The sequence below is a fragment of the Panthera uncia genome (assembly GCF_023721935.1).
Source record: "Panthera uncia isolate 11264 chromosome B2 unlocalized genomic scaffold, Puncia_PCG_1.0 HiC_scaffold_24, whole genome shotgun sequence".
Classification (NCBI taxonomy): Eukaryota; Metazoa; Chordata; class Mammalia; order Carnivora; family Felidae; genus Panthera; species Panthera uncia.
The window spans coordinates 106786784-106806531 of record NW_026057580.1 but is presented as its reverse complement, the minus strand read 5'-3'; the positions used below and the strand labels follow the sequence as shown (position 1 = coordinate 106806531).

Sequence of the window (19748 nt, the reverse complement as noted above, 5' to 3'; positions counted from 1 at the left end):
ATGAGCTAAAGAAGACTCACATGATTATGTTAACTGATACAGAAAATTCATTTGACAAGTTCAACACCTATTCATAATAAAACTCTCAACAAAATAAGAATAGATGGGAACCTCCTCAACTTGAGAGAGAATTCAACCAAAAATCTATAGCTAATATTATTATTATTTAAATTTTTTTTATGTTTATCTCTGAGAGAGAGAGACAGAGTGTGAGTGGGGAGGGGCAGAGAGAGAGCGAGACACGGAATCTGAAGCAGGCTCCAGGCTCTGAGCTGTCTGCACAGAGCCCAACACAGGGCTCAATCCCGTGAACTGGGAGATCATGACCTGAGTTGAAGTTGGACGCTTAATCGACTGAGCCACGCAGGTACCCCCATAGCTAATATTATAATTAATGGTGGAAGACTGAATGCTTTTCCTCCAAGACTGGGAAAAAGACAAAGATGTTCACTCTCACCACTCTTATTCCCAACTGCTGGAGGTGCTAGCCAGTGTGATAAGACAAAAGAAGGAAATAAAAGTCCTACAGATCACATGGGAAAAAATACAGTTTCCCCTTTTTGCAGATGACATGACTGTCTGTGTAGAAAATCCCAAAGAATCTTAAGAAAAAAAAAGACAAAAAGACAAACACAAACCTCCTGGAACTAGTAAGGGAGTTCAGCAAAATCACAGGGTTTAGGATAGATGAACACACACGAAATCAGTTGTATTTCCATATCCTTGCAATGGACACATGGATACTAAAATTAAAAATAGGATACCATCTATAATCATTCAAAAAATGAAATACTTAGGTGTTTATCTGACAAAAATGTATAGATAGGACTTATATGCTCGAAAGTAAAAAACACTGAAGAAAGAAATCAAAGAAATCTAAATAACTGGAGAGACATACCTTGTTCACAAGTTAGAAATCTCAACATAGCAAAGATGTCGCTTTTCCCCAAATTGACACACGTTTTAATGAAATTCCTATGAAAGTCCAAGCAAGGAGAGAGGTGTCAGCAAAACAGTAGAACAGGAGTTCCCAGCACTTGTTCCCTCAAAGAAACATCAGTTTGAGCAACGATCCCTATTTGAAAATAGTTTTTGAGGGAATAATTCAGGAGGGAATTAAGGGGAAGGGCTGGCCTTTCAGGTTATGATGGACCTGAGGGATGCAGGCTGAGGTTTCGGGGGCAGGGTTGACCATTAGAATATTCATACTTACCAGCTGGTAAAGGCTGAGACAAACTGGTAACTTCTGACGCTTAATACATGTTGCCTACATATTTTGCATGAGGCAGTGGGCTTGATACACGCTGTCTCTTTTACGTGAGGTAGGTTTTATCCTTTTGATAAATGAGGAAACTGCACTAAAAAGCTCAGAGTGGCAAATGCTTTGCCCCAAACTGTGCATCCAGTAAGAGCTGTAGGTGGATTCAATTTTATTCCCGGTTGGCTTTGGCTCCATTACTGAAGCTCTGAGATGATATACATGGGTCATTTGCTCACTCTTGCTTCTACAGCGTCTGGTGCTGGCCTGTAACTGGAAGGTGGCAAATAATGATTGATCTGACCACATGACAAGAGCAGCTGGGTGGTCAGGGTGTGACACAGTGGAAGCGGTCCTCAGGAGGTGTGCGGAAAGGGTGGTCTCTCCCAGAAGGTGGTCAGTAGGGTGGGGAGTGTGGAGACGGTGCTCCCCCTGTGGCTTGCCATTAAATCTGTGTTTAATAGTCTCTCAGAGCTTTCTGGGGGCTGCAGGTGACTCTTGGGAGGAACATCTGTAAGCAGCTCTTCATAAATAAGTGGCTGAACTTCATATTATTTTAAGGTTGTTGATGCAATAAATCACAGGTCTGGGAAGAGAGGGAACTTGAAAGTTGGAGTTCTTCAAATCTTACTTCCTCTGGGGAGGATGAAAGCCGTGGTTCTTTTGTTGTGATAATGACGGACTGTCTGCGTCTGCCTGAATCCTGCTCTCTGAATAAATGTTGGTAATTGCTAATCGCTTTGAGAAGAAAACTGACTCACAGCCCGAGAGTGACTTGCATATCAATGTTTTGGGCCCTCGTGCTGGTTTTCTGTTGAAAGCTGGGAATGTGTTACTACTGCCGTCAGAACCCTTGCTTCCTCTTCCTCCTGTGGGGTAGGCCATTCAAATGGGAGGTACCCACGTGAAGAAATGGAATTGTAGGTAAAGGGATCATGCTCTGTTTCTGGCCCTTTTGGTCTGCAGATCATGTCCTTCATTTCATATGCAGGGGAGAAAATGAAGAGCATTTGATGAAATTTCTAGCAAGCTAGGCGATAGGGGCTGATATAAGCGGCCACCCACACTTGCCTGGGTCTTTTAAGTGTCTTTCACCCTGATGGCTTCTCTGAAAATGTATTATGAGCCTGCTACAGATTTATGGCTTTGCGAGACCCAGCTGCAGCCACAGTGACACCCTTCCTTTTCTTAAGGACAGTTCTAAACTAAAAAGGATGTCCCAGTGACCCTCATGTCAGGGACTCTTTCTTATGTGCCCAGTGACCAGATTAGAGGGCATGATTAGGTCAGGGTGAATGAGGGCATGGGACCACTTGAAGGGGACTACTATTGATTGCTGTCCCTTCCACTGCAGTTGGTCAACAGTGTGTATTTTCTGGTTTGTGGTTTGCTGCAGGTTGAAAGAACATTTAAAAACAAGAGATTGTAAGGGGGGAACTCAAGGAGTTTGAGATGCACCATATTTTCTTAATGTTTATTTTTGAGAGAAAGAGAGAGAGAAAGGACAAGCAGGGGAGGGGCAGACACACACACACACACACACACACACACACAGAATCTGAAGCAGGCTCCAGGCTCTGAGCTGTCAGCACAGAGCTCAATGCAGTGTTGGAACTCATGAACTGCAAGATCATGACCTGAGCCAAAGTCGGATGCTTAAGTGACTGAGCCCCCGGGAACCCCGAGGGGAACCATTTTTAAGTCCCCAAAGGACTGCTCCTGACCTCTCCCACACGTGGTACAACACATCTCCTTTTCCCATCTTTTCCCCTGGATTCTGATACCTCTCAGCAAAAAATGAACAAATCTTTTAGAATCTCTAAAGGTGAGAAAGAGAGTTTTATTTGAGCCCAAGTTAGGATAGCTTCCCGGGAAACACACTCTTCATGGGGAAGAAGGTACTCTGGAGAATGAACAGTTTTTTACAGGCTTACATGCTTTTTACGTCTTGTAAAAGCTCAAAAGATTATGATTATAGATTAGCATATAGACAAGAATCATGAGTTCTAGCACAAAGGAATGCAGGGTGTAGGAGCATTGATTGGTATCTCAAGGACAAGATGGTTTTTCTTTAGGCTACTTGTTCACAAAGCAGAGTACAACGCATGCATGTCAGCCATGAATCAGGCTTTTGGTTTAAACAAAGCTTATACACAGTCATGTTGACTTAGAAAGAGATCTAAACTGGCTTCCCTCATCTATCAGGCCTTCAGAGAGTCTTTTTCTCATCATACCTACTGCCCAGGTCAGGAGTCATCAGTCCCAAGACATCTCCTTGGCTGTCTCCCCTCCCTGCCTTATCCCTTCTGCGTGTTCAACTCACAGGCACATCTGTGAGAATTACCTGCGGAACTTTTAAAAAATCCTGATCACCAGGCCCTACCTCCAGACACTACTGATATAATCCATCTGGAACAGGGCCCAGACATTCGTATTTTTTATTTATTTTATTTATTTGCTTTTTTTAAGTTTATTAATTTATTTTGGGAGACAGAAAGTGTGTGGACAGGGGAGGACAGAGAGAGAGCAAGTGAGAGAATCCCAAGCATGATCCGCACTGTCAGTGCAGAGCCTGACACAGGGCTCATTGTCACCAACCATGAGATCATGACCTGAGCCAAAATCGAGTCAGATGCTTAACCAACTGAGCCACCCGGGTGCACCCCAGGCACTGGCAGTTTTTAGACCAATCAGATAACTTAAGTAAATAATGGGGTGAGAATCACTTCTATGTGAAGGCATTCTAAAATATTAACATTATTACAAAACCACATACCTGTCATTTTCATTTTTATTGAAAGCTTTCTATAGACTAATTTAATCCTCATTTCAGTTAGTAATTTTGCAGTGGTAGAAACAGGCTCAGAGAGGTTGAGAATATGTTAGTGAGTAGAAGGGACCAGGGGTTAAGCCTGGTCAGTGGGGCGATAAAGCTCAGAATTTTAATGAGTGCTACACTATTGCAGATGCTGCTTTAATTTTTTGTTTTCTTTTGTTTTACTCTGGGGTCTGAGCCCCATAAAGACAAAAGCTATGTCTTTTCCTTTCTCTTTTCCTAGCACTTAGCATTGTTCCCAATGCTTGGGATGAGATGAATTTTAAATGTTGTGTGTGAATTCCAGGGCCGTTGAGCAGAGAGGTGAGTCTCAGCACTGACCTCTGGGTCTTTAGTGCTAAAAAATAAAATTCAACTGAGCAAACATCTTATTGGCTTCATTCAGCAATTCATGAATCAGGCAGTGTCCAACATAGCAGATAGAAAGGTGCTCTGAAAAGCAATACTCAAAGAGAGGTTTTTATCGGCAGAAGGGAGCAGGAACAAGGAAGTGGTATTAGGCAAAACAGGGGGTTGAGGAATTGCAGGTTACTTTCGTTATAGGGGAGGGCGGGAGTCCATCAGGAAGACTGCGTCATAGTGCTGGCCAGGAGATTCCTGATTGACTGGTTGAAGATGCCATTTCTGGGAAAGCCGAAATTGTAATGAAATTCAAGGTCCATGTGGTGATATGTGGCTTAGCATAAGCAACTCCATTTTGGGTCTGTTGCCTTGTTTTTAACAAGAGTCATTCCTTTTCTTGTGCAAATCCCTCCTGTGAATCTCTCTGCCTCCAATGTCCATCATCCTACCTGCTGACCTCCATTTCATACTCCCTTCATCTTACCTACTTCATCCCACTTACTTTTCCAGTCTAACTTGGCTGGAATGGCTTTACTTTCTCTGAACATGAAACATGTATTATATTATATGATTGATGACTGAATCTAATCCCTTTTCTTTTTTCTTTTAAATTTTCTTTTTTTAATTTACATCCAAATTAGTTCGCGTATAGTGCAACAATGATTTCAGGAGTAGGTTCCTTAATGTCCCTTACCCATTTAGCCCATCCCTCCACCCACACCCCCACCAGTAACCCTCGGCTTGTTCTCCATATTTATGAGTCTCTTATGCTTTGTCCCCCTACCTGTTTTTATATTATTTTTATTTCCCTTCCCTTATGTTCATCTGTTGTCTCTCTTAAAGTCCTCACTTAGCATAATACCCTCCAGTTCCATCCACAAAGTTGCAAATGGCAAGATTTCATTCTTTCTGATTGCCGAGTAATACTCCATTGTATATCTATACCACATCCTCTTTATCCATTCATCCATCGATGGACATTTGGGCTCTTTCCATACTTTGGCTATTGTTGATAGTGCTGCTATAAACATGGGGGTGCATATGTTGTTTTGAAACAGCACACCTGTATCCCTTGGATAAATAACTAGTAGTGCAATTGCTGGGTCATAGGGTAGTTCTATTTTTAATTTTTTGAGGAACGTCCATACTGTTATCCAGAGTGGCTGAACCAGCTTGTGTTCCCACTAGCAATGCAAAAGAGATCCTCTTTCTCCGTATCCTCGCCAGCATCTGTTGTTGCCTGAGTTGTTAATGTTAGCCATTCTGACTAGTGTAAGGTGGTATTTCACTGTGGTTTTGATATGTATTTCCCTGATGAATGATGTTGAGCATTTTTTCATGTGTTGGTTGGCCATCTGGATGTCTTCTTTGGAGAAGTGTCTATTCATGTCTTTTGCCCATTTCTTCACCGGATTATTTGTTTTTTGAGTGTTGAGTTTGAGAAGTTCTTTATAGATTTTGCATACTAACTCTTTATCTATCTGATAGGTCATTTGCAAATATCTTCTCCCATTATGTTGGTTGCCTTTTAGTTCTGCTGATTGTTTCCTTCTCTGTGCAGAAGCCTTTTATTTTGATGAGGTCCCAGTAGTTCATTTTTGCTTTTGTTTCCCTTGCTTCTGGAGACGTGTTGAGTAAGAAGTTGCTGTGGGCAAGATCAAAGAGGTTTTTGCCTGCTTTCTCCTCAAGGATTTTGATGGCTTTCTGTCTTACATTTAGGTCTTTCATCTATTTTGAGCTTATTTTTGTGTCTGGTGTAAGAAAGTGGTCCAGGTTCATTCTTCTGCATGTCGCTGTCCAGTTTTCCCAGCACCACTTGCTGAAGAGACTGTCCTTATTCCATTGGATATTGTTTCCTGCTTTGGCAAAGATTAGTTGGCCATATGTTTGTGGGTCCATTTCCGGGTTCTCTATTCTGTTCCGTTGATCTGAGTGTCTGCTCTTGTGCCAGTACCATACTGTCTTGATGATTACAGCTTTGTAGTATAGCTTGAAGTCTGGGATTGTGATGCCTCCTGCTTTGGTTTTCTTTTTCAAGATTGCTTTGGCTGTTCGGGGTCTTTTCTGGTTCCATTCAAATTTTAGGATTATTTGTTCTAGCTCTGTGAAGAATGCTGGTGTTATTTTGATAGGGATTGCATTGCATATGTAGATTGCTTTGGGTAGTATTGACATTTTAACAATATTTGTTCTTCCTATCCAGGAGCATGGAATCTTTTTCCATTTTTTTGTGTTCTTCAATTTCTTTCATAAGCTTTCTATAGTTTTCAGTGTATAGACTTTTCACCTCTTTGGTAGATTTATTCCTAGGTCTTTTATGGTTTTTTTTGGCAACTGTAAATGGGATCGATAACTTGGTTTCTCTTTCTGTTGCTTCATTGTTGGTGTATAGGAATGCAACTGACTTCTGTGAGTTGATTTTATATCCTGCAACTTTGCTGAATTCATGAATCAATTCTAGCAGTTTTTTGGTGGAATCGTTAGGGTTTTCCATATAGGGTATCATGTCATCTGCAAAGAGTGAAAGTTTGACCTCCGACTGGCTGATTTGGATGCCTTTTATCTTTGTGTTTTCTGATTGTAGAGGCTAAGACTTCCAATACTACCTTGCATAACAATTGCGAGAGTGGACATCCCTGTCTTGTTCCTGACCTTAGGGGGAAAGCTCTCAGTTTTTCCCCATTGAGGATGATATCAGTGTTGGGTCGTTCATATATGGCCTTTATGATCTTGAGTTATGATCCTTCTATCCCTACTTTCTTGAGGGTTTTTATCAAGAAAGGATGTTGTATTTTGTCAAATGCTTCATCTGCATCTATTGAGAAGATCATATGGTTCTTGTCCTTTCTTTTATTGATGTGATGAATCACATTAATTGTTTTGCGGATATTGAACCAGCCCTGAATCCCAGGTATAAATCCCACTTGGTCGTGGTGAATAATTTTTGCAATGTATTGTTGGATCCGGTTGGCTAATATCTTGTTGAGTATTTTTGCATCCATGTTCATCAGGGAAATTGGTCTATAGTTCTCCTTTTTAGTGGGGTCTCTGTCTGGTTTTGGAATCAAGGTAATGCTGTCTTCATAGAATGAGTTTGGAAGTTTTCCTTCCATTTCTATTTTTTGGAACAGCTTCAAGAGAATAGGTGTTAACTCTTCCTTAAATGTTTGGTAGAATTGCCCCGGAAAGCCATCTGGCCCTGGACTCTTGTTTTTTGGGAGATTTTTGATTACTAATTTGATTTCCTTACTGGTTATGGGTCTGTTCAAATTTTCTATTTCTTACTGTTTCAGTTTTGATAGTATATATGTTTCTAAGAATTCGTCCATTTCTTCCAGATTGTCCATTTTATTGGCATATAACTGCTCATAACATTTTCTTTTTATTGTTTTTATTTCTGCTGTGTTGGTTGTGATCTCTCCTGTTTCATTCTTGATTTTATTTATTTGGGTCCTTTCCTTTTTGTTTTTGATCAAACTGACTAGTGGTTTATCAATTTTGTTAATTCTTTCGAAGAACCAGATTCTGGTCTCATTTATCTGTTTCATTTTTTTTTTTTTTTTTTTTTTGGTTTCAATAGCATTGATTTCTGCTCTAATCTTTATTATTTCCTGTCTTCTACTGGTTTTGGGTTTTATTTGCTGTTCTTTCTCCAGCTCCTTAAGGGGTAAGGTTAGGTTGTGTATCTGAGATCTTTCTTCCTTCTTTAGGAAGGCCTGGATTGCTATATACTTTCCTCTTATGACTGCCTTTGCTGCCTCCCAGAGGTTTTGGGTTGTGGTGTTATTGTTTTCATTGGCTTCCATATACTTTTTTTTTTAATTTTTTTTTTAACGTTTATTTATTTTTGAGACAGAGAGAGACAGAGCATGAACGGGGGAGGGGCAGAGAGAGGGAGACACAGAATCTCAAACAGGCTCCAGGCTCTGAGCTGTTAGCACAGAGCCTGATGCGGGGCTCGAACTCACCAACCGCGAGATCATGACCTGAGCCGAAGTCGGGCGCTTAACCGACTGAGCCACCCAGGCGCCCCATCTTCCATATACTTTTTAATTTCTTCTTTAACTTCTTGGTTGGCCCATTCATTCTTTCATAGGATGTTCTTCAATCTCCAAGTATTTGTTACCTTTCCAAATTTTTTCTTGTAGTTGATTTCATGTTTCATATAGTTGTGGTCTGAAAATATGCACGGTAGGCTCTCGACCTTTTTGTACTTGCTGAGGGCTGATTTGTGTCCCAGTATGTAGTCTATTCTAGAGAATGTTCCATGTGCACTGGAGAAGAATGTATATTCTGCTGCTTTAGGATGAAATGTTCTGAATATATCTGTTAAGTCCATCTGGTCCAGTGTGTCATTCAAAGCCATTGTTACCTTGTTGGTTTTTTGATTAGATGATCTGTCCATTGCTGTGAGTGGGGTGTTGAAGTCTCCTACTATTATGATATTATTGGCGAGTTTCTTTATGTTTGTGATTGATTAACATATTTGGGTGCTTCCACATTTGGCGCATAGTTTGCAATTGTTAGGTCTTCTTGGTGGATAGACCCCTTGATTATGATATAATGCCCTTCTGCATCTCTTGATACAGTCTTTATTGTAAAGTCTAGATTGTCTGATATAAGTATGGCTACTCCGGCTTTCTTTTGTTGACCATTAGCATGATAGATGGTTCTCCATCTCTTTATTTTCAATCTGAAGGTGTTTTTAGGTCTATAGTGGGTCTCTTGTAAATAGCATATAGATGGATCTTATCCATTCTGTTACCTTATGTCTTTTGATTGGAGCATTGACTCCATTGATGTTTAGAGTGAGTACTGAAAGATATGAATTTATTGCCATTATGTTGCTTGTAGAGTTGGAGTTTCTGGTGGTGTTCTCTGGTCCTTTCTAATCTTTGTTGCTTTTGGTATTTATTTATTTACTTATATTTTCATCTTTTTTCCCCTTAGAGAGTCCCCCTTAAAATTTCTTGTAGGGCTGGTTTAGTGGTAACAAACTCCTTTAATTTTTGTTTGGGAAACTTTTTATCTCTCCTTCTATTTTGAAAGACAGCCTTGCTGGGTAGAGAATTCATGGCTGCATATTTTTCTGATTCAGCGCATTGAATATATCCTGCCACTCCTTTCTGGCCTGCCAAGTTTCTGTGGATAGGTCTGCTGCAAACCTGATCTGTCTTCCCTTGTAGGTTAGGGACTTTTTTTCCCTTGCTGCTTTCATGATTCTTTCCTTGCCTATTTTGTGAATTTGACTATGATATGCCTTCTTGGTATGGTCGGTTTTTGTTGAATCTAATGGGAGTCCTCTGTGCTTCCTGAATGTTGATGTCTGTGTCTTTCCCCAAGTTAGGAAAGTTTTCTGCTATGATTTGCTCACATAACCCTTCTACCCCTATTTCTCCCTCTTCCTCTTCTGGGACCCCTATGATTCTGATGTCCCTTTTTTTAAAAAAAAATTTTTTTTTTTTAATGTTTTCTATTTATTTTTTGGGACAGAGAGAGACAGAGCATGAACGGGGGAGGGGCAGAGAGAGAGGGAGACACAGAATCGGAAACAGGCTCCAGGCTCCGAGCCATCAGCCCAGAGCCCGACGCGGGGCTCGAACTCACGGACCGCGAGATCGTGACCTGGCTGAAGTCGGATGCTTAACCGACTGCGCCACCCAGGCGCCCCAACTGATGTCCCTTTTTAATGAGTCACTGATTTCTCTAATTTTTAAATCATGCTCTTGTGCCTTAATCTCGCTCTTTTATTCTGCTTTGTTATTCTCTATAAGTTTGTCCTCTATATTGCTGATTCTCTGTTCTGCCTCATCGATCCTTGCCACCGAGGCAACCATTTATGATTGCAGCTCAGTTCTAGCATTTTTTTTTATTTCATTCTGTATTTTTTACTTCTTTTATCTCTGCAGAAAGGGATTCTAATCTATTTTTGACTACATCTAGTATTCTTATTATTGTGATTCTAAATTCTGGTTCAGACATCTTGCTTGTATCTGTGTTGGTTAAGTCCCTGGCTGTCATTTCTTCCTGCTCTTTCTTTTGGGGTGAAGTCCTTCGTTTGTCATTTTAAAGGGAGAAAAGGAATTAATGAGGTAGAAAAAATTACAATAAAAAATAGTAAAATTAAAAAATTAAAAATACACACACACACACACACACACACAATCGAATAAATGATGCTAGATCCTAGGTGTGTTTTGGTCTGGGTGTTGAAAGTGGCTTGATAGATTAGAGAAAAAGGGAAAGAAGAAAAAAAAAGGAAATCGTTTGAAAATTTGAAAAAGTGAATACACTGAAATAGACTAAAATAAAATGATGGAAGTAAACTAGAATTTGAAAAAATTTACACAAAAGTAAAAAGTATAGTAGAAAAAATAAAGAAAAATATTTTTAATAAAAATTAAAAATAAAAATGAATTTTTTCTTTCTGTATTCAAGAAAAATAAATGAAAAAGAAAAAAGAAAAAACAGGAAATCATTTGAAAATTTGAAAAAATGAAAAGACCGAAGTAAACTAAAATAAAATGATGGAAGTAAAATAGCATTTGAAAAAATTTACAGAAAAGTAAAAAATATGTAAAAAAAATAACGAAAAATATTTTTAATACAAATTGAAAGTAAAAATGAATTTTTTCTCTTTCTTTATTCAAGAAAAAGAATAGAAATGTAAAGGAGAAAAGAAAAAAGAAAAGAAAGAAAGAAAATTGAATAAATGGACCTACTAACAGACGGAAATACGACTGAAATTACTTCGTTTTTCCCCTAGAAGTCAGACTATGAAGCACTTTATAGTCCATAAACTAAGCAGGCGGTGAGACTTCTGTTCTTGAAGAGCGAGGTTGGCCCAGTTAAGCGGGGCTTAGTGTAATGGCTCCGTTCTCCACCAGATGGCGCTGCTAGCCTACTGGGGTGGCTCGTTGTGATGCTTGTAGGTGCGTATGCGTATGCGCATGCGCAGCATCGGTGAAAATGGCGTCACCTAGCTGCTCAGTCTCTAGTATATGAACTCCGTTCTCCACGATCAGCAATCGCGCACCTGTTTTCGTCTTCAGCTTTCGTCCACTCCCCGCTTTTACACTGTCCGTGACCGAGCCCCGCGTAGTACCTCTCTCCCGAGTTTTGTCTCAGATGCGGCTGTTTCCCCCGGTCCCTTACTTCCGAAGGACTGCGGCTTTGACCCGTTCCGCCCCTCTGTGGGAGGCTCTCACCGAGCAAGGCCAAATGCCGGCAGCACCCAGGAAAGTTTGGGTTACTGTGCTGCTGCCGATGCCCAGAGACTGCGGCCAGGTGCCTGCCCGCCCCGGAAAAAGTTTGCAAGTTAGTGCAGCAGCAGCGCCTCAGGGATTATGGAAAATCACAACACGCATCTGGCACCAGGCTTCACCCTTAACGACCTTGTTCCAGCACCGGCCAATGTGGCTGCCTTCTGAGGTCTGCTGGGACCAGGTGGCCTCAACAGTCTCTACCAAATGTCCTTCCAGCCGTGGAACTGCTTTTCCCCGTGTGGCCCGAGAACCTCCTGGACCCCACTCTGTTCCCGGGGATTCGTCCTTCCCACCCGAGCACCGCCAGGTAGGGAGCTGCGGAGTTGCAGCCTTTGCGCCCCCCCCTTGTTTACAGTCTTAATGGAATTTAAACCCTCTCCTTTCGCCTTTCTCCCTTTTTAGTTCAGTCCCTGCGGCTGTTTCTAATTTTCCGCTTTCTCCCCAGCTGCTTTTGGGGAGGGGTGCTTTTCCCATATTCTCCCCCCGCCCCCCGCCCCCCGTCTCCATCCTCTCTCTGCATGCAAAAGCATCTTCCCACCCTTTGCGGCTTCTCTCTCCCCAAGTTCACCTCTCTGCGCCGCATAACTACTGAAATCTGTGGTTCAGGTTGTGCAGATTGTTGTGTTAATCCTCCAATCAGTTTCTAGGTGTGCAGGATGGTTTGGTGTTGGTCTGGCTGTATTTCGTGGATGCGAGAGACACAAAAAACTTCCATGCTGTTCTGCCATCTTGGCTCCTTCCTATACCCTTTTCTGTTTTATGTAAGGTGTAGGCCCTTCTTCTATTTTGAATTTCCAATAACGCGTAATACTCCAGATATAAAGCACTTGCTGATTAATTTCTGTTTAGATAACTGTCCAAATGATAGACACAATTTTTCTACCATTAGAAAGTAAAATTGCTGGCATCAAGAACTGAGTATATAAAGGCTTATTTCTTTGTCATAAAATAATTTGTTGATATTGCATAAATCATGCCATGGATAATAAGCAAATTCAGAGACAACAAATACATTTTATTTTATTTTATTTTATTTAAAAAATTTTTTTAACGTTTATTTATTTTTGAGACAGAGAGAGACACAGCATGAACGGGGGAGGGGCAGAGAGAGAGGGAGACACAGAATCGGAAGCAGGCTCCAGGCTCTGAGCCATCAGCCCAGGGCCCGACACGGGGCTCGAACTCGCGGACCGCGAGATCGTGACCTGAGCTGAAGTCGGACGCTTAACCGACTGAGCCACCCAGGCGCCCCAACAAATACATTTTAAAGAGTAAATATATTCCTATCTATCCTTTCTTTTTATCAACATGCATATCTGTAATCTTCTCTTTACCATAAACTCACCTCTAGCTTTACTTTTCTGATTATGGGCTTTTATTTATATTCTATTTGCATGTCACCTATATGCTTGGGGAATAAGTTCTGGAAGAATTAGTATAATGTAGAAGTTAAGAGCACAGTTTTTTTTTTTTTAACATAAATTTTTGTTTTAATGTTTATTTATTTTTGATAAAGAGAGAGGCAGAGTGTGAGCCAGGGAGGGGCAGAGAGAGAAGAGAGGGAGACACCGAATCTGAAGCAGGCTCCAGGCTCTGAGCTGTCATCACAGAGCCCGACGCGGGGCTCGAACTCAACGAACCGTGAGATCATGACCTGAGCCGAAGTCGGACGCTCAACCGACTGAGCCACCCAGGCGGCCCAAGAGCACAGTTTTGAAATAACTTACTACCCGGGTTACAGGGAGAGTATAATCTCTCAGCCTTTATTTCCTCATCTGTAAAATGGGACGCTAGTAGTACTGCCTGATAAAGTTGTTATGGAGAGTAAGTGAGATAATAATTGTAAAGCACTTAGTGGGAAACTGTAGATATTTCGGGTTTGATGAATGTTCACAATATCCCTTTATATCTTGTCAGTCACAGGATCATAAAGTGAGCATCTTCTTTCAAAGACTCTTACATTCCCCACTAGTGGAAGAGATTTTTTCTGGCAGGTAGGTGTGGGCAGCTGACTACCACTCTGCCTGCTTCACTCGTTCGCCTTTCCACTGCAAGTGAACAGGTTGGAATCCCTCAGAGTCTAGATCCGTCCACGTCGTACGGGTAGATCATGGAAAATAGCTGCCAGTTTCCATTGCACTCTCCACATATTTGAATTTAAGGAGCTGTAAGTTTTTGTTGTGACTGCATTTCAGAATGTGGCTTTGTGACTGTCTCCTGGGATGTGGTGCCAGTGAGGGAAGACAGTTCAGGAAAGGGACTGAGGGCTAAAGTTAGAGTGGGTCATGAAGTCCCTTAGGCAACCTAGAGAGGGAGTATAACGTGGGCATGAGGGATATAGGAGAACTTGGTCTGCGCGGAGTCACTTGGCCATATCTAGCATTCGTTTCTACGTGATTCCTTGGAAATTTGGTGCCATCGCTTTACTAGAAGAATCAAGGAGAGCTGAATATCATAAATTCCATAGGGGTTTCCTCTCACTTCTTCTTCTCTCCTGTACCTTAGGCAGAATAGTCTTTATATTAACCATTTAGCTTCAGAATGGGGCTCTGGGGCAGTGAAGAATGGGAGGAATGGGGGAGTAGCAGCAGCGGTGATGAAGTAGCAGGGTAGGAAGTGACAGGTTGTGACACACGTAGGATTGTGCATGTGATCCTTTTGATATGGCTTCTTAATTTTTTATGATAGTTCCAACCCGACAGATTCATTCAGCCATCCATGTGACCAACCAGGACTCCCTGAGACATGTCTCAGGCTTTCTGGATGGGCAGAGCTGAATTATGTCTTTATAGGTCCTAAACACTCAAAAGACAATGGTTCACCTACCCTTCCTATGCAAACAAAAAGGTGAAGATACTCAATACTAAAAAAAGAAAAGTCCAAAAGGTTTTGGACTTTTCTATTATGATTATATTGATGTTTCTTTTCTTTTTTTTTCCCCAGTGTTCATTTATTTTTGAGAGAGAGAGAGAAAGAGAGAGAGATAGAGTATAAGCAGGGGAGGGGCAGAGAGAGAGGGAGACACGGAATTGGAAATAGGCTCCGGGCTCCAAGTTGTCAGCCCAGAGCTGGATGTGGGGTTCAAACTCATGAACTGGGAGATCATGACCTGAGCTGAAGTTGGGGACGCTTAACCAACGGAGCCACCCAGGAGCCCCACGTTGGTGTTTCTTTAGGTAATATTCAAAATCAAATTCTTTCAACTTGCTTCCTAGCTTGGTGTTCTTAGTATATGTCTGCTTTGATTTTTCTCTAAGCAAAGGCATGTCTAGTTTCAAGGGGAGAGCCTGAGCACTGCCGCCAGCATTGGGCTGTGCAAGGAAAGTCGTAAAAGGAGCCGCACTACTGCTCTCTAGCGGGAGCCCCTGTGTCTCCTTGATGAGTTGGAGAGGCTGGAGAGGCCTGGATAAGAGGCCCCGGGTAGCTCAGAGAGGTTGGGCACTGCGGCTGACTCAGCCTTCCTATGTGGAGCCTGTCACTAGGCAGAGGATAAAATTAAAAAAAGAAGATCCCCCTGGATCTGGACAGAGATGAAGTCCATTAATATTCTGTAGGATGGGTACACAGACTTAGTAAGGGAAGACATATACTCTCATAGACTTCCAGTTATTCTGGTCTAGTTTGTTTTTGCAAAAGACAGATCCAAGTAATTCCATGAACAAAGCTTTGTCAGGATGCAGACTATAGATCTGACCTACAGAAATGGTCCAAGGCTGAGCTGGCCACCTGACTGCCCTGAAAGCCCCATGACCTTGTAGGAAATGGGCGAGAAGCAAAGAAGGGCCATGAGATCTTCTCTTCTCGGCATTAAATCTAATTTAAATAGACAGTTCCTGTCATCTATTTTTGATAAGTGGGTTAACTACGATTCCCATTTCCTCTTCTTGAATAGCATTTTTCTTTGACTCTTGTCCTAAAAATGCATACGAATTTTTAAATAAGCTGCTCAGTCAGCCAGTTTCTGGAAGAGAACGGTCTGTACTTTTGCAGGACTGTCTGATTGCTCCTGCAGTCTGGATCAGAAGTGGGAATGCAAGGAGTCTGAGTCATGGATGAAGATCTTTTAACAAGTTGCTGCTTTGTGTGTATTTTATGGTACATAGTGTATGTGTTGTTCCGCCTGTGTTGTATGTCTAGCACGTCTTAGTGATGAGTGTGTTCTCTGCCTCAGGGAACCTGGGGGTTAGAGGAAGGGGGAGCAAGAGAGTGGGAGGCAGGGTGGGTCATTTGGGCACACTCCAGAACAGAGCCATTATATCTGCTCTCGTCACCTTGACATCCCGGAGAAGTACACATCTTTCCTGGAGACATGAACTGGTTGAGAGAGGGTGGCACTCTCCTGCTTCTCAAAACAAGACTTGGACTGAACTTTGGTGTGTTAGAAAGAAGCACATTGCGGGCTGTGTTTATTCTAACACCTGGGGAGATCTCTTCCCACCCAATCCTAGGCATGAAACAGCTTCTTCTCTGCTTTGAGAGGTTCCGGGGGGAATAGTCCATTGCTCAGCATGTGGGTATAAACACGACTCTACTTTTAAGGCAGGTATATGGGAATTTAGATGGATAGATTTGGCATGGATGCTGCTTCCTGGTGATGTTTCAAAAATGCAAATTTAATCATCTTAGTTTCCCCGCTTAAAGATCTCTGATGGTTTCCCACTGTCCACTGAAGAAAGTATACATTCCTTAAATAACATTCAAAGCCCTTTAAAATTTGGTTTCAACCAGACTTAAAGCTGCTTCCATTGTTCAGCTCTCAAACCGTATGCCCCAGTCACAGTCCTTCCCAGCAGGCAATACTTTGCATTAATCAAAATCTCTTTGGCCTTTTCTGTAGAGATCAACAAGCTGATTCTAAAATTTGTATGGAAAAATAAAGGGCCAAGGATAGCAAAGTCAATCTTGAGGGCAAAGAAAAAAGTTAGAGGCCTTATGCTCTTAGATAATCAAGAGTCCTTGTAAAATTTCTGTATCTAAAACAGTGCAATAGAACAGATTAAAGAGAAACAGATGCATTAGGGCTCTGGGTGGCTCAGTCAGTTGAGTATTTGACTTCGGCTCGGGTCATGATCTCATGGTTCGTGGGTTTGAGCCCCATGTCAGGCTCTGTGCTGACAGCTTGGAGCCTGGAGCTTGCTTCAGATTCTGTGTCTCCATCTCTCTCTCTCTCTCTGCCCCTCCCCCACTCAAGTTCTGTCTCTCTCCCTCTCAAAATAAATAAAAATTTAAAAAAGTTAAAAAAAAAGAGAACCAGATGCAGATATATAAGGTTAAGTGAGTTATAACATGGGGGTTCTACTAGGCAGAAGGGATGCTCTTTTTTCGATATTGGTGGTGGGTTAATTGAATGTCCATATGGAAAATCCTTCTTAATTTCATACCCATACGTAATTGTGTATTGTGAAAGGATTATGGACTGTGAAAGGTAAAAGATTCTAGAACAAAACATAGAATATCTTCTTCATTTTGTTGTCAGCAAAGATGTCTTAAACAGGATGTAAAAACCACTATCATTGATAAGTTAGAGTGTTTTACAATCCAGAATTTCATTCATTCAATTATTCATTCATTCAAATATGCCTGTGAAAGAGTAAAATGTCAAGCCATAAAGTGGGAAAAGATATTTTCAATGAATACCAACAAGAAACTTCCAAACAAAAAAAAAATCCAAACGAAAAACCCCACAGAATGTAAAGAGTTATAAGTCAACAGAAAATGACATACAACCCAATAAAGAATAGCCAAAAACTTACATAGGCGTTTCACAAAAAAGAATCTGCAAATGTCAATGAAGACCTGACAAGATGCTCAACATAATTATCGAGAAATACAACTTAACCCCCTAATAAAATATCATCATATACCACTGAGGTGGCTAAAATTGTTAAAAACTGACAAGATGAAATATTGGCTAGGAGGTATAGCACTGGAAGTCTCTCACACACTGATGGAAGAAGTATAATTTAATGAAACCAATTTAGGAAATCATTTGATATTATTTCCTAAGCAATTTCACCCTCAGGTATGTATCCAAGAGAAGTATATATGTGTGTGTGTATAGACACACACACACACACACACACACACACACACACACACACCAGACTATAGATTTAGTAGCATTGTTTATGACAGCCTAACATTGGTAATAACCCAACTGTTCATTAATAGTGAGATGAATAAATTGTGGTATGTTCACACAAAATATGAAGATTCTTGCACTCCATGAAGGCATCAGACTTTAACAGATAGGTAATGGAACATCATTCAGAGGTTTTGAGCGGAAGAACAAGCTGTGCTTCAGGAAGTTCCTCTGGTACTACTAGGCAGAGAAAACATTTGCATATATTGGGATCTGGGCCTAGGTTTTTCTTTTCAGAAGTTTCATGTTTATATCTTTTTAAAATATGTAATCTGGAGCTATCCAATATTATTTTACACTAGTTTTTTCTTGCCATAAAGTGTTTTTGCGTGGAGACAGCTTCCCCATTTAAAAAACTATGCTGAACAACTTAAAGTATGCTCTAAAATTTACCCCATTGAACTTCTTGTTTCTTGCAAAGAATTTCACTGCTTAAGATACCAAATTTATTTTTGAAAAGAAGACTAGAAGTGCCTACATTTATTTTCAACAATGGACTTTATAGCAGAGGATTATTTCCCTATATAGTTGGATTGGCAGTTCTAATTGAAGGAGTCACGGTTGTCAAGGTTTAGGGACATTTTGATTTTAAAAGTAGAAACAGTCGAAGAGAAAAAGCCCACTTCATTTATTTTAAGTACTTATTCAATATAGAAAACAGGAGAGACTCCACCAAAAAACTGATAGGACCGATAAATGAATTCAGTAAAATCATAGGATACAAAAATCAATGTACACACATCTGTGGCATTTCTATACACCAATGATGAAGAAGCATAAAGAGAGATTAAGGAATTGATACCATTTACAATTGCACCCAAAACAATAAGACACTTAGGAATAAACCTAACCAAAGAGGTGAGAGACCTGTATTCTGAAAACTATAAAACACTGATGAAAGAAATTGAAGACAACACACAGAAATGGAAAGGCATTCCATGTTCATGGATTGGAAGAACAAATATTGTTAAAATGTCTATACTACCCAAAACAATGTACAGATTAAAAAAATTTTTTTTTAATCTTCATGTATTTTTGAGAGAGAGAGAGACAGAGACAGAGAAGGAGTGTGAGCAGGGGAGGGAGACACAGAATCTGAAGCAGGCTCCAGGTTCTGAGCTGTTAACACAGCCCAATGTGGGGCTTGAACTCATGGACCGTGAGATCATGACCTGAGCCAAAGTTGGATGCTTAATGGACAGAGCCACCCAGGTGCCCTGCAGTCTACAGATTTAATACAATCCCTATCAAAATACCAACAGCATTTTTCACAGAGCTAGAAAAAACAATTTTGAAATTTGTATGGAACCACAAAAGACCCCGAATAGCCAAAGCAAACTTGAAAAAGAAAGTAAAGCTGGAGGTGTCACAATTCTGGACTTCAGGTTATATTGCAAAACTCTAGTGATCAAAACACTATGGAACTGGCACAAAAATAGACACATATCAATGGGACAGAATAGAAAGCCTATAAATAAACCCACAACTATATAGTCAATCAATTAATTTTTTAGAATGCAGGAAAGAATATCCAGTGGGAAAAAGACAGTTTCTTCAATAAACGGTATTGGGAAAACTGAACGGCAACATGCAAAAGAATGAAACTGGACCACTTTCTCACACCAAACACAAAAATAAATCCAAACTGGATTAAAGATCTAAATGTAAGACTTCAAAACATGAAAATCCTGGAGAAGAGGGGTGCCTGGGTGTCTCAGGCGGTTAGGAATCACACTCCTGCTTTTGGCTCAGGTCATGATCTCACAGTTTGTGAGTTCAAGTCCCATGTCAGGCTCTGTGCTGTTGATGTGGAGCCTACTTGGGATTCTCTCTCTCTCTCTCTCTCTCTCTCTCTCTCTCTCTCTCTGCCCCTCATCTACTTCCTCTCTCTCTCTCTCTCTCTCT

The 19748-nt window shown here is 40.9% G+C and overlaps 1 protein-coding gene across 2 annotated transcripts in view; it reads left to right on the top strand.

The window, feature by feature from the left end:
* Window positions 1–19748, top strand: part of IPCEF1 (interaction protein for cytohesin exchange factors 1) — a 215816-nt gene that overhangs the window by 195989 nt on the left and 79 nt on the right. For both annotated transcript variants that reach the window (XR_007462598.1, XR_007462597.1), the window contains exon 13: window positions 11088–19748. This exon is cut by the window's right edge and continues 79 nt beyond it. The gene's annotated coding sequence lies outside the window, so the exon portion shown is untranslated. The remainder of the gene's footprint in view (window positions 1–11087) is intronic.